The following is a 13923-nucleotide window of genomic DNA, read 5'->3' on the forward strand; positions in this document are numbered from 1 at the left end:
TCCAAGATGAGAATCAGCTCTGACTTTGAGCAATCTCTTAGTGGCTCCGATATATTTCCCAACTTTACATTTTGGGCAAGTGAAACAATAAACCACTAGAGATCGCATCAAGGCAGGAAGCCTATCCTTATGGTGAAATAATGACCCAATTGTCTTAGGATTTTTTGAACATAATCTGATGTCTATAGCTGGAAATGTACTGCGAATTGAGTCTTGTAGTGTTTGTTTGAATTTCTTCGAATGTACAAAAGGAATGGAGGCATACATGAGCATAACATGCTCATGTATGAGGATAACATGCCTACATGTTATCCTCTACCTGGCACAACTTTCACGAGGAAATTCTGTTTTTACTACAATTTTTCAAAAATAATTCGTATCCATCCTTCTTATTCAACAAGTATGTAAATAGTTTCTTGAATAATATATTTCAACCCCGTCTGTCCATACCTAATGTCCCTAAATTGCTCATGTATGCCTCCATTCCTTTTGTACATTCGAAGAAATTCAAACAAACACTACAAGACTCAATTCGCAGTACATTTCCAGCTATAGACATCAGATTATGTTCAAAAAATCCTAAGACAATTGGGTCATTATTTCACCATAAGGATAGGCTTCCTGCCTTGATGCGATCTCTAGTGGTTTATTGTTTCACTTGCCCAAAATGTAAAGTTGGGAAATATATCGGAGCCACTAAGAGATTGCTCAAAGTCAGAGCTGATTCTCATCTTGGAGTTAGTCATCGAACTGGATGTCAATTAAAAACTAAAGAATTTCTAATATAAGAGACCACTGTAAGAAATGCAAGACATCATTCACTTATGAAGACTTTAATGTTATCGCCCAAGCACCCAATGACCACTCTCTCTCCATCCTGGAATCATTAACTATTAAACAGCTTGTTCCTTCCCTAAACAGTCAGAACTCTTCCACGGTCTTATATATCGCCTAAGTTGACGTCGTCCTCCTGAAAAACTGAGAATGTCACTCAGTTCTTGGCTCAGATAGAGTAAGGTACAATACATTTTAACACCATAACTTTTTATATATATAATTTTAAATTTTTTTTTTCTCAGTATTAGGTTTTCAATGTTTTTAATAATGTTTTAGCTTATTTTTGTTTGTTTTAAATTCAAGTTTCTTGTTTTTAGACTTTGTGATTGTTTTAAACTGAGTCGTTTTTAATTTTTATTCTTTGTATTTACAGCCCTGATGATGAGACATGTAGTCTCGAAATTTGGCCAATAAATCTAAAATGCTACGATGGCTGTTTGCTGTTTTATTCCTACTATATATATATATATATATATATTATATATATATATATATATATATGTGTGTGTGTGTGTGTGTGTGTGTGTGTGTGTGTGTGTGTATGTAAGTATTTAGAGTTTCTCTTTCGTTGTCATGCAAGAGAATTTAGTCAGCGACTAGAATTTAGTGAAAATAGCGTGTACAAATTGTTCAGCAATAAGTTCTCAATTGAAGGTAGCCTTATTAGCTCATATAAAAATGTGAACTGAAGCGATGACCTTTTTAAAGGCTATATATTTAAAGGTATACAAGAGTGAACGTTTGTAAAAATTTTACGCTACCTGATTTTTTACATTAAGATTTCCACTTCTTGCGCCCGTTTGGATTATTTGTATGTATTTGAACTCCTTGTTACTTTTATTCGTGAACTCATTGCCTTCTTTTATATGATATCAACTAAAACTTGTTTCGTACCTTGTAGATAATAAAAAAAAAAAGATCGAAAATCCTATTCTCTCTCCGGTTTCACACTTCAAGCAAGATATTCTTGTGGACATCATCCTCAGGATCATTTTGAGAATATGAATGATATATATATATATATATATATATATATATATATATATATATATATATATATATATCATATACATATATCTAACAGGGAAAAATCTCTAACGAGGTCAAATGGCACTCGTTTAAACAAATGAAAACAAAACATCTAACTGGTAACGTAGCCTACCATTATTCTGTTGAATGCCATCTCTGGAGTTGGCTGAAAACCGGTTTCAAACTAGGCTAAGGTAAACTCTCGTGGTTACAAAATATACTTTTTATTTCCCAAAATTAGCTAACATGAAAATGGAATAAAATTAATTAAACCTGACTCAAAAAGAAATGTTAAACTATCATATTCCTCTCAAAATCATCTTTAAGTAAGTACCCCCTTTTCCCCTAAGTGTCCAAACATTCATAGTTTATTAATAGTCAAAATCAGGTGACTTCGAATCCATCTGAAATAAAGAGACCATAATTATGACACCATAAAACATTATAGTTCGTCAATAAAGAATGTGTGCTGCACCTCACTTCCCTTTCTCTAAAAACTGAATTTCGTCGCTATAAATATTAACTTTTCAAAGTTCTCTTTACCTTGCAACAAACTTCTAGTTCTGCTTCTGTGGCGTGTTCCACACACTATTAATCAAATTCAGTGAGTCCCCCTTTGCAATTTTGCCCCTTGACTATATGTCATTTTCTGTTCATTACGAACACACACACACTCACCGATTGGCACACAAGAGGCATGAACGGTACATACATGAAACTCGTGATCACTGACCCCAGTTATGCACCAGTAAGCTTTCCTGTTTGATTTTCATTTCTGCATCTTCGAGGAATCCAGCATTTTGCATCTGTCTCAACCCTTTAAGATATATATATAATATATATATATATAATATATATATATATATATTATATATCTATATATATATATATATATATTTGAGTTTTATATATAAAAGATAAAGTACAAGTAGGATGAGTTCTTTTTATTTGAAAAAAATGCACAGGAGCGCGTGATTCTGGTGGCTATGGTATCGATAAGGTGTGAATTTCTTATATTTCAGCTTCTTTACATAACTTGTTTGTGAAAGTAATATTGTAACGTCAGTTTATTGCTGTCACTTGCATGTTAATTTCTCATTTTATAACGAGTAAAAGGTCGTGATCTGACTTTTTGATTGTCTTTAGAGACATATCCTTTGTAAATTTGAATGTGATTTAGTTTAGAAATGGCAAGGGTTCAGAACAGAAGAGGTTATTTATAAGAAAATGTGCATCATTATCGTTAAGGTGATGTTTTTCACAAGTCTGTCTTCCATTAACAGAAGTTGCTCCAAAGAAAGATATGTTTGTAACCACTGATATGTGCATCTTGTAATTTATGAATAAGTTCAAATAAGTCCCCATGCAAGGGAGTTTCTGTAGCCATTCTTTAGATTTGATAATCTTACATGAAGCCTTCCCCAGTAACAACTCGGTCCCAATAGCAAGTTCCCTTGCCCCTTGTTTGTACACTACCTTCCTACTTCATTACCATAAAGACCAGTTTCTTAACGTTTACCATCTCGCGTCATGGATATATATATAAAAAAAACAGCTGGTTCAGAAGTCACATGCCTTTTCATCAACCTACCGTTATTTTTTTGACTGCCTTCACCTTTGTCCGAAGATTTTCGAATGAAACCAGTATCACCCAACATTTCGTTCCTACATCCTGCATTTCTTCCTTTCTCAATTCCTTTTTTTCCAAGTATTCAGTAAAAACTATTTCCTAACACTAATGGGAACGTTCTCAGCTGGTTAACTTTCTCTTCCCTTTCAATGAGAAATAATTGACTTATGGATAATTTATTAAGGGATTTGATTTCTACAAGTCTTTTCTTCCGAGAAGTGCAAATTTGATATGGTTTTAAAAGTCTGTAATTAATCTGTGTTTTTTTTCGTTGCAGTTCTCAAGAGAATGGATCTCACCTATTTCTAAAGATGAAACTCGTTTGCGGAAGCGTTCAGGTGCTGATGGGAAAATAAATGAGTCATTTTTCACTGAGTGGTTGGCTCAAGATACAAAAAATTCCATTCCTGCCTCGGATTTTGTCAAGATCGCTTCTCGAAGCCAAGATACGCTATTATATTTTCAAAATCAAATCTTCCGGGAGTGTGGCCGTTAATTACTAGTATTATTATTGGTCATCAAAATATGAGAGTGTGATTGTATGATTCGGTTGCTGGTTGGTATTTTCTTAAGAACTTGAGGAGTTATTCTTGAGTTATCAAATTTCCGTGAGAAAACGTTTCAAGGATGGATTTGTGAAGTTTGGAATAACAGCCTCCGGTATAAGTAAAGTTTCCGCTCTTTCTGTTATCGCAGCAAACACCAGCAGAGGATCGTTATTGGTCTAGATTAAAAGTTTCATGGATAATACGATTCCCGTTTCTAAATTTCTAGTTTTATTTGTTTTATTTAAGCTGTTTATGGATCGCCCTTATGACAAATGTTATTTTTCGCAATACAGTATTTTCGTCATTGTAATATAATTGGAGTTATCGGGACTTGATATCTTTGCTAACATTTAAACATTTAATTTGAACTATTGTATTTTCCACCGAAGGTTGTAAATTCACTCATTATCAGACACAACCCTGGTGGTTGCGATCATTTCAACACAAATCGTATTTAGACAAGCCAGGGAACCGACACTTTGCCAGACCTTTTACTTCTGATTGAGGCATACTTGGGAACGAAAGAAAATACAACTTTTATGGTAGTTTTGCCTTCGTTTTAATACTGACTTATGTTTCCATAATCATTTCGAAAATTGCCTTTGCAGAATGATTTAAACTTTGTAGATTTTTCCTTAGAAATTAATTCACAAACGATTAATTCACAAACGATTTCTTTTCATCTTGCGTTTTCATTCGTTGATGGAGGTCCTCATATTCTTTTAATACATCCATCAGGCTTGATTATCTTCACCTTCATTAAAAAGAATCACTACAATGTATCATTGTACTGCATCTTTGTTTATAACTCATATTTTTTCTTTTCAGGTCAGTGTGTCTAGTGTTCCCTCAGGCATCGTTGGAGGCTGTGCAGTGTCTTTGATGGGTAAGAAAAATAGTGATATCCGCTTTGTACGATCTAGAACCCTTTTCTTTCTCGTGCAACAGAAAATATATTTTTTGATGTTTGAAACATGTTCCATATAAAGCTCGTGTTTCTCCCGAACTCATAAACTATGCAAAAGGAGTTGAGAATGAGTTTTTACAGTTTTATTTACTTGAAGGGTTGTTTGATGCAAATATATCTCATGTGGCATGAAAGAAAAGTGAATACGAGATTTCGCCATAGTATATTTCGCTGAGACGATACATTTTATGTAGTTTATTATGTAAAAGTAAGGCATACAAAACCATTAAGCAGCAATGACAACAGTAACCTTCTTTATGATATGCTCTTTATTTTGTCCGCACAGTGCAGTATATAGTGTAATAATGTTAAGATATACAGTAGAATTTTTATTTATTCTCATTATACTCAGAGCCAAAATTTATCAGGAATAGATTTCCAAATCGAAAACATCTACTCAATCTCGTAAATGCTATTAGTCAAGACATAACTTCATTTTCCTCATTTATTTAATTCTACTGTGTTCATATGCAGTCAAAATGGTAGATTAGTGACGGGGTATTTTTTTTTATTATTAAAAATAATGTTCTTATAAAATACAAATTTAAAAAATATTTTTAAATGTCTTACGTTTTCTGCACAATTAAACATTTATACCTCTATGTATGGTAACTACAAAATTAACTAAAAAAAATATTTTCATTACTAATATGTTTATTTCAAAATAAATTTTAGTAGAACTTAATGATGTAAAAAATATTAATTAGATACATACAGTGTGACTTTCAAATATAGTATGAATGATAAAGATATTTCCAGTGGGTCATATATGGCAGGAAATGCGGTATTTTATGTATGCATGTCCAGTAATCCATTCGTGTGTTCGTCATTGAAGAAGAAAGAGTTATTGTGTTGAATGCTGAATGTGTATTATATATGTTTTGTATATATATGTTTATATATATATATATATATATATATATATATATATATATATATATATATATATATATATATATATATATATATATATATATATCATATATATATATTTGTGTGTGTGTGTGTGTGTGTGTGTGCTATACACATTCTGCATCAACACTATAACTCTCTTTATTCTTTTTCAATGACAAAATACCGCAGTTCCTGCCATAGATGACCCACTGGAATTATATTAACGATCATACTTTATTTGAAAGTCACACTGTATGCATCTAACAAAAAAGGCATATTATATATAATACATACATACAATATCTACTCATTTATCTCGTATTAGATTTTGTGTCGTCTTTGCGGCTTTGTTATCACTGTTTCCTCCTTTCCGTTGGCCCCTGAGCTGCTGCAGCCTGCCTTGTCTCACGCTTCCTCGTATTATTCGAGAAATAGTCAGACCCAAAGCCACATTTTACACATCCTCTCTTTGTTCTCTTGATAATGTTGAAGCTTTAATTCATACGGCGAGAGGACTTTGGCATGTTATGACTTAAAAGTTGATGTTGGTAGTTGGGGGCTCAAATTTAGAATATACTCACAGTAGATGCTTGCATACATGTATGTGGATGTAGGGGTAGATGTTAAGACGTGTATTGATCATTGTCCTTGATGCACGGGTAATACGCTGTACAAGAGCGTATTGTGCATCTAACCACATGATTATATTCGTAGATTATAAACTTATACACAGCAGAAATATTTTCATTCTACTTTTATTAATAAGCAACGGAAATGATCTCGACGGAGTAAATGTGTGTGTATATATATATATATATATATATATATATATATATATATATATATATACATATATATATTCCGGAGAGTATTTATATGCTGTTGACACTTTTACTCTTCATTAGAGATCAAGTTAGAATTAAATTAGTTATTAATTTCACCACATTTGCGCCAGGAAGGTCTGTTTCTATTAAAACAAGCATTATGTCCTAACTTGATTTTAGTTGAAGGTCAGTTTAGAAATGGACGAATCTCATTCAGATCTAGTACTTTCCACTTCTGAAAATCATCAGTCATGTTCAGCACTTTTAAATAAAGTCATTTGTAAAAATCTATTTAGAATACCATTCTCTCTCTCTCTCTCTCTCTCTCTCTCTCTCTCTCTCTCTCTCTCTCTCTCTCTCTGCAGTGTATGTCCATTCCCATTGCTTAGAAAAAAATTTTCATCTCCATTGAGGAGTCTCAAACCTGTCTTGCCTTTCTGTTGATCTTACATAGTTCTGTTTTCATATCTCAGTCTTTGAAGTGTTTAAGGCTAATCTCTTTATTTAACTATATTTTCCTTCCAATTATAGCAATGGGAATATTCCTCTAAGATTAAACGTCTTCGCTTGATAAAAGCGTTAAACTCTGGATATTGTCAAGGCACATTATACATTATTGATTGCTCTAGACAAAGATGAGATGTCCTTACTGTTTGATGACTTTTATGGACATGTAAGCCAGGAATGGCAGGAAAAATAAAATGCTGTAGAAACGTAAACTTTACATCAATGAAATCAGATTTTGTAACCAAAACAAAATACCCCACTCGCCTAAATATTGTTAATCCGACCGGCGTAGATGTTCCGAACATTTGTCAGAAGTTAATGGAGGCTAATGTATTTAAATCCCAATCTGTTTCCGTGTACGCCAAACGGACGTTTGACAATAAATTTCCATTTGGTGCATTGCACCTTTGACCTCTGGTATAGCAATATTGCGATGGGCTTTACTACAGTCGGTCTTTCGAAAACAAAATAGAGGTGAAATTTACTCACAAAAAAAAAAAAAAAAAAAGTGTCGACTCTCTCTCTCTCTCTCTCTCTCTCTCTCATCTCTCTCCTCTCTCTCTCTCTCTTTCATTTTGCGGATAGATCGAAATTTATCCTTAATCATGCTTAAAATACATTGTCAAGGCTAAAGGGTGGGTAATCGATTACTCATCCCACGCAGTGGAAGCAATTAAAAGTTTTAATTAGTTCATTCTTTAAAGGAAAATTAATTAAAGAAAGGAAAGACACGGAACGAGTATTTTGCTTTAGCCTTCAACCTAAGTTTGTACCTAAGGTAGCTATGCTGTTTGGCTAACTTTATTTTCGTTATTTATAATTTAATTTTATGTTTGGTAATTAGTACATTTTGTGAATGGTAAAGTAGTCGGGTCCCGAATTTTAACAGACTTGTCAGCGTCTGGTTACAGTCTCGGTATTACGATGCAGTAATAAATAATTAGAAATAGCAGTAACGTTTACATTCATAGCTTTGCTGAACCCCTACAATCGTTTCTTTATTTTGTCAGCTGTCAGTACCTTTTTTTTTTTTTCATATTATTAAGGTCAGCTGCAGACATGGAGAGAGAGAATTGGAGGATCCTTGTGAAGGATTTTTTTTTTTCTTTTTATCGAGTACGCCAGAATCATGTTTTTTTCCCCATATTCGAATCTGAATCGGAAAGCAGTTTTTTGGATTACCTAATACAGCCATACGTAGGTACTTATCAGGTCTTATGAATTAATGCATTTTCCTACCAACCATCGGTATTACTGTTCATGGTTGCTTTGCGTCCTGAAGCCGATTCCTTAATTCCTTTACAGTTTGTTGCCCCCAGCATGTTGTATCCTTTGATTAAAATTTCCCGTAGGGGGTTAGTGCTGTCAGTGCACCTCATGCGCTACACTGTAGGCATTACTTAGGGTTCTTTGCAGCGTGCCTTCGTCCCATAGCTGCAACCGCTTTCGTTCCTTTTACTGTACTTCCTTTCATAAACTTTTTCCATCTTACTTTCCACCCTCCCTAACATTTGGTTCATAGTGCAACTGCGAGGTTTTCCTCCTGTGACACCTTTCAAACTTTTTACGATCAATTTCCGTTTCAGCGTTGAATGATCTTATAGGTCCCAGTGCTTGGCCTTTGGCCTAAATTCTATATTAAATTCAATTTTATTTAAATTAAGTATTCATAATCCAGATCTCCTTCTCCTTTAATTTGTGTTCTTGAACAAAATTCACGAAGATAAATGCAATTTAGTGACTTAAAAAACAAAAAAAATCTTTTGTAAACAATGTAAACAGCTTGAAAAGCTCAACCACAGTGGTTGAGTATTGGCATATCCCATCTACATAATGAATTCTCTAGGTTTCTTTATTTTGGTAACGAATGACTCTGAAGAAAATTTAGGAGCAGTGTGATTGTCCCCATCTTTGTCTTTGGCAATTACGAATCCCTGCGTGTTCTGCACTTTAATTGGCTCTGATGTCCTTACCGACAATCGTAGCTAAAATTAGGCACCTAGACGTAATTTTTAAGGTTCTGTTTCAATTATTGGAAGATTCAAATTAATAGAAAAAGCAGGAAGCCCTATTTCTGACATTGGGGTTATTCGTTGTAGAGATGACTTTGTACTGCATCTTTTCTGTTGGTCTTACTCACTTTTCTGTTGTACATACAAAACATATCAGAGTCGATCTGTTGTCATCTCAGCTATGATAATCATGAAGGTTATTGAAGCAGTTGGGTATCTTTTTATTTATAGTGAAAAAACGTAAACCAATCGGATGTTACAAACAGTTACTTGAGATTTCTTCTTACGATAACCGGGTATTGTCACAACAACAAATGTAAGGGTATTGTGGATTTGTGGTTGTTGTTGTAGATTGCACTGGCTTGCAAGAGCTCGTGCTCATGAAGCAGCCTGTGTTGATGAATGGTAGTTGTGCTATTAAACAAGCACTGGCCTCTAAGTGACAGTTAAATCTTTGGGAGAGAAACGTGCACATATCGTAGAGAAATATATATAAGAAATAACACTTTTGGTGCTCATCCGTATAAGGGTTATAGCAGAAGGTCCTGGTGTAGTGAAAGGCCGGGAAGGAAAGGAAAATTTTTCATGAGAAAAATGAAGAACTTAAATTAAAGTATCTATGAAGGTCCATCCTCAAGTGTGGAAAATATGCATTGGAGCAAAGGTTTGGGAGTTCGTCCTCGCTTTTGCCTGCTACATATCATTGCCATAGGTGCGTGCGGGCTCACATATTGTCATAGCATTCTGGTCCACTGTGCTTTTTATAGTCACACTTCATACGGACAACCTGCAATAAGGACATAGTAGATCTGTGGATACATTATTTTGAGATGAGGAAATAGGTTTAAAAGTAGTTATGAGCGGTAGTTTAGTTTTCAGTGAATTAGTACTGGGGAGACCGAAAAGGAAAGGAAAACAATTTTCGGTAGCGGCAAATGGCTGTTAAAATTTATTGTGAATAACAGTTGCTTGGCTGTTAAGTAGCTAGGGTATTGGGAATATAGGAAGCGTCAGGGAGGAGTTATGCAGGCGTTAAATTACCTTTCTTACCTTGATATTATTTTCAAGTTTATTCCGGTTTTTCTCTTGATATGTTTTATAAATAACAAAGGAAATTTCAGTTTTCAGAGGTGATAATTCGTTCATTATTTATCTTACGTTTCAGAGGTTTGGTGGTACTGTCAGTGAGTTCGAAGAGAAGTGTCTTGAGGAATAAGGGTCAGTTTTCTCTGTTGGTGATTTGATTGTTTAGTCGTTAGTCAAGATGGGTACCGAGGAATTTCCTGTGGCCTTTTTTTTTTTTTTGATAGTTGCTAAATTCTTGTTTTTGGTCCCGATACAAGTTGCTTTTTTTTCTTTTTAAAGATTAAGTCCTCCTTATGCCAGCTCACCTCCATGCTCTGAATGGAAACCTGGAAGTAAATGAGAAACCTGAAGATTGACATTGGTAATACAGACTCTCTTCCTTTCAAGTGTGAAATTCGGTTTAGTCCTGCACTGCATTGATTGAAATTAAGTAATTTGAGGTTCACTGCAATTTATGACGCTTGACTGCAGCCGTTTCAGCTTTCTTAAATTTATCCAGTCATGAGCCCTTTATTTCAGTCCCACTGGCGTCTAAAGTTTACAATAGTAATATTGAAGTGGTGATTGTCGTATATGTTTAGCAGATATTTATTGTTCATATTATTTATTGCAAAGAACCGTGAAAGAAATAACCATGTGCCCGTGCATCTATTTCTAATGCTCTGAAGTCTTAGGAATGAATCCCTCCATCCCTTTGGCGGTATGAAGGGCGAAACTGAATTATCAGATACTAATCCAGTTAACGAAGTTGACTTTTGAAAGAGAAGAAGAAAACTAATTTTATAAGCTTTCTTTCCACATATCGCAATGGGATGAAAATTCTGGATGCCGACGTCAAATAAATTTTAGAAAAATGTGGAGCTTTTATGTTTTGGGTGTTTCTGGGCAGATGTTATGTATAAAATATTTGCACTTCTGTTAGCTTCAATTTTAAACGGAGATTGGGAATAAAAAATATCCTAATTTTTTTTATAGTGTTTCAGACGCCGGTGACTTGAACGGCTCATTTAAGAAGTGATTTTCACAGATATTTTACGGACGGTTACCCTTCCAGGTCTCAAATCCTCCCCCATTTAAGTCGGCTTGGGACAATCGCTGAGGTGGCAAGGTTTTCTTCTCTCTCTCTCTCTCTCTCTCTCTCTCTCTCAGTTGGGTTGGGCATTGACAAGGATAATTCGACAGTTTTGGCCCAAACGCGTGATTGCTGAAGCTTGACGGTCAAAACAGTTTGCTGGATTGCCATTTTTTTTTTTTTTTACCTCGAAGTCTTTTCAAGCCCAGCAGCAGTTTTAGTGTTCTGCTTCAAGTGCAGTAATTTAATGCTTCCATTTTCAAATAAAGAGGCAGCTGTAAAGGCAGTCTCTCTCTCTCTCTCTCTCTCTCTCTCTCTCTCTCTCTCTCTCTCTCTCATATTTTTATCCTAACACCCTCCCAAAGAAGGGATGTTTCACATGGATGCCGACCATTTTTACGGCGCACTTGATGCTGCCCTCAGGAAACAACGATAAGAGCAGTTCTGACAGAATCCATGGATTAGGTAGGTGATTTTTACTTGAATGAGCAGACTACCAAACGAAGTCGAAAACAAAATTGTTCAGTGGTCGTTTTTACTTACTCTCGAGCACCGTTCACATACGATCTTGCCACAGATCGATAAAGCCGATTTGCAAGTTAAGAATTGGGTTTAATTAACTTTATGGGCATTGTTTGGTTAGTCATTTTCCGTAGAATAGTTGATGACACCTCTGAGGTTATTTTGATGAGGTACTTATTAGCTAACAGTTTGAGTATCCAAAAGTCTATTCGGACTTGAATTAGCTGTACGGACAAGGATCATGGTAGAAAATGAACCTCATCAACATATCTTGTCGCGCCAGTCCCTATCTGTGGATCCTATATACCTTGTTTTGGCCGCTTCTTTGAACCTGTATGTTCATGATTCACCGATATGAGGATAAAGCTTTAAAAAAGAATATTACGAGTTAGACGACAAGCTTGAGTTAGTAATGATACCGTAAGTGAAATGACGGATGTTTAATATGTAGGTGAGATAATGGGTTTAAAAACCCTAAGGCGGGTGGGGGAGGTAATGGAAATAACTTGACATGGCTTTGGCAATTTCCCCCCCCCCTCCCCCCCCCCTCCTCATACGTTGTGGCGTCTGGTTGAAGTGCTCTTCGCACCAGAAAAACGTGAGGAGACAGATTACTAAGAAATGGGAAATGTGAGATGGAGGAGATCTGGAGAATGGAAGCGCAGCAGAAAGAAACGAATAGTCCAATTTCACAAAGCCCTTTGTTCGGTAGGGGTTTCATGACTGTAGTTGACGTGCAAGCAGGTACGAGTATTTGTTACGCTATTTATTAAGTTGAATAATGTGAGAATCAGTGATGTATATTGTAGCAATGCTGGCAAAACAACAATCAGTTCTTTCTGGGGGTTTAGTGTATATTTACTACAGCCTCCCTGGTTATCTGAAGATGACTTGCTTCCCTCTCACATGGGATTGTGTTGTCATGATTGCCAAACAGTTTTATTCCTTTCTGGTAACGCTATTGTCTGTCGTTCGTACCCTGAGAACAAGATGAATTAACTGTACCATAGCTCGCACCCTTATAAAATGACCACAGAGGAAGTAGAAATTTTGAAGTGATGGACCTTCCTCGTGAACTCCACTAGTTTGGTGGGACAGCGTTTGAATTTCTATTACTTCCAAAGGAAGCGAGCGAGTGATTAATATTCTCAGTAGAAAACAGGTTACTTTTAATCTCAAGTCATAGATCACCCAAGGTAGGATGAAAGAGAGAACTGGCCAGCTCATGTCGTTGTAAGTTATTTTTGGTTATTAGCTGTGAATTTATTTGTTTATTGGAATTATGACGTTAAAAAAAACAGATTTTCATAAAGGTTGCGGTTACTGCCAAAGAAATATATATCTGCCAGTTACAGTTTAATACCACAATCAATATTACACAGACTGAAAGACGAGTCAGCAGGGGCGTTGTTGCAATTTCCAATGTCTCGAAAAATTTCTTTCAGTTTACAGTATTTTGTCTTGTAAGATTGTCAAAAACAGATGTCTGGAAGTGAGAATAATTCTTTGAAACAGATTTTCCAAATGCACTTGTAGTGACTATGCTTTTTCCTTGTGTGTTTTTGTGACTTAATGAAAATGTACACGAACTTCTATCAAGAAGGTAAAGAAATCCTACTAACAGAAACAAAGATCACGAACAGACAAAAAAAAGGGCACTTTTATTCTAGGAAATGAGGATATCGTACTTGTGAGCAAAATCGCCTGACCAAAGGAAAAAAAGGTCGAAGGGGAAAAGAACTGTTGCAAAATGAATAAGTTTGTATATACGAGTATTTGTGTAAGTATTAAGTTGTAATTTGAGGGCTGGCGAAGAGAAAGTTTCTCCAAAACCGTCTCTGCAGTTTTCCACTTGTCCAAGTCATCAAGATAAGTGGTCTATAAGTTTAGCCATTCATTCTGTTCATAACAAACAACTTCAGGTGTTTATGTCCTTGTTGACGGAACTGGGCAGAATTTTGACGATAATTGCCGCTCTTTCTCCAAGTTTCAGAC

Source organism: Macrobrachium nipponense, chromosome 19 (genome assembly GCF_015104395.2).
Source record: "Macrobrachium nipponense isolate FS-2020 chromosome 19, ASM1510439v2, whole genome shotgun sequence".
In the NCBI taxonomy this organism is placed as follows: Eukaryota; Metazoa; Arthropoda; class Malacostraca; order Decapoda; family Palaemonidae; genus Macrobrachium; species Macrobrachium nipponense.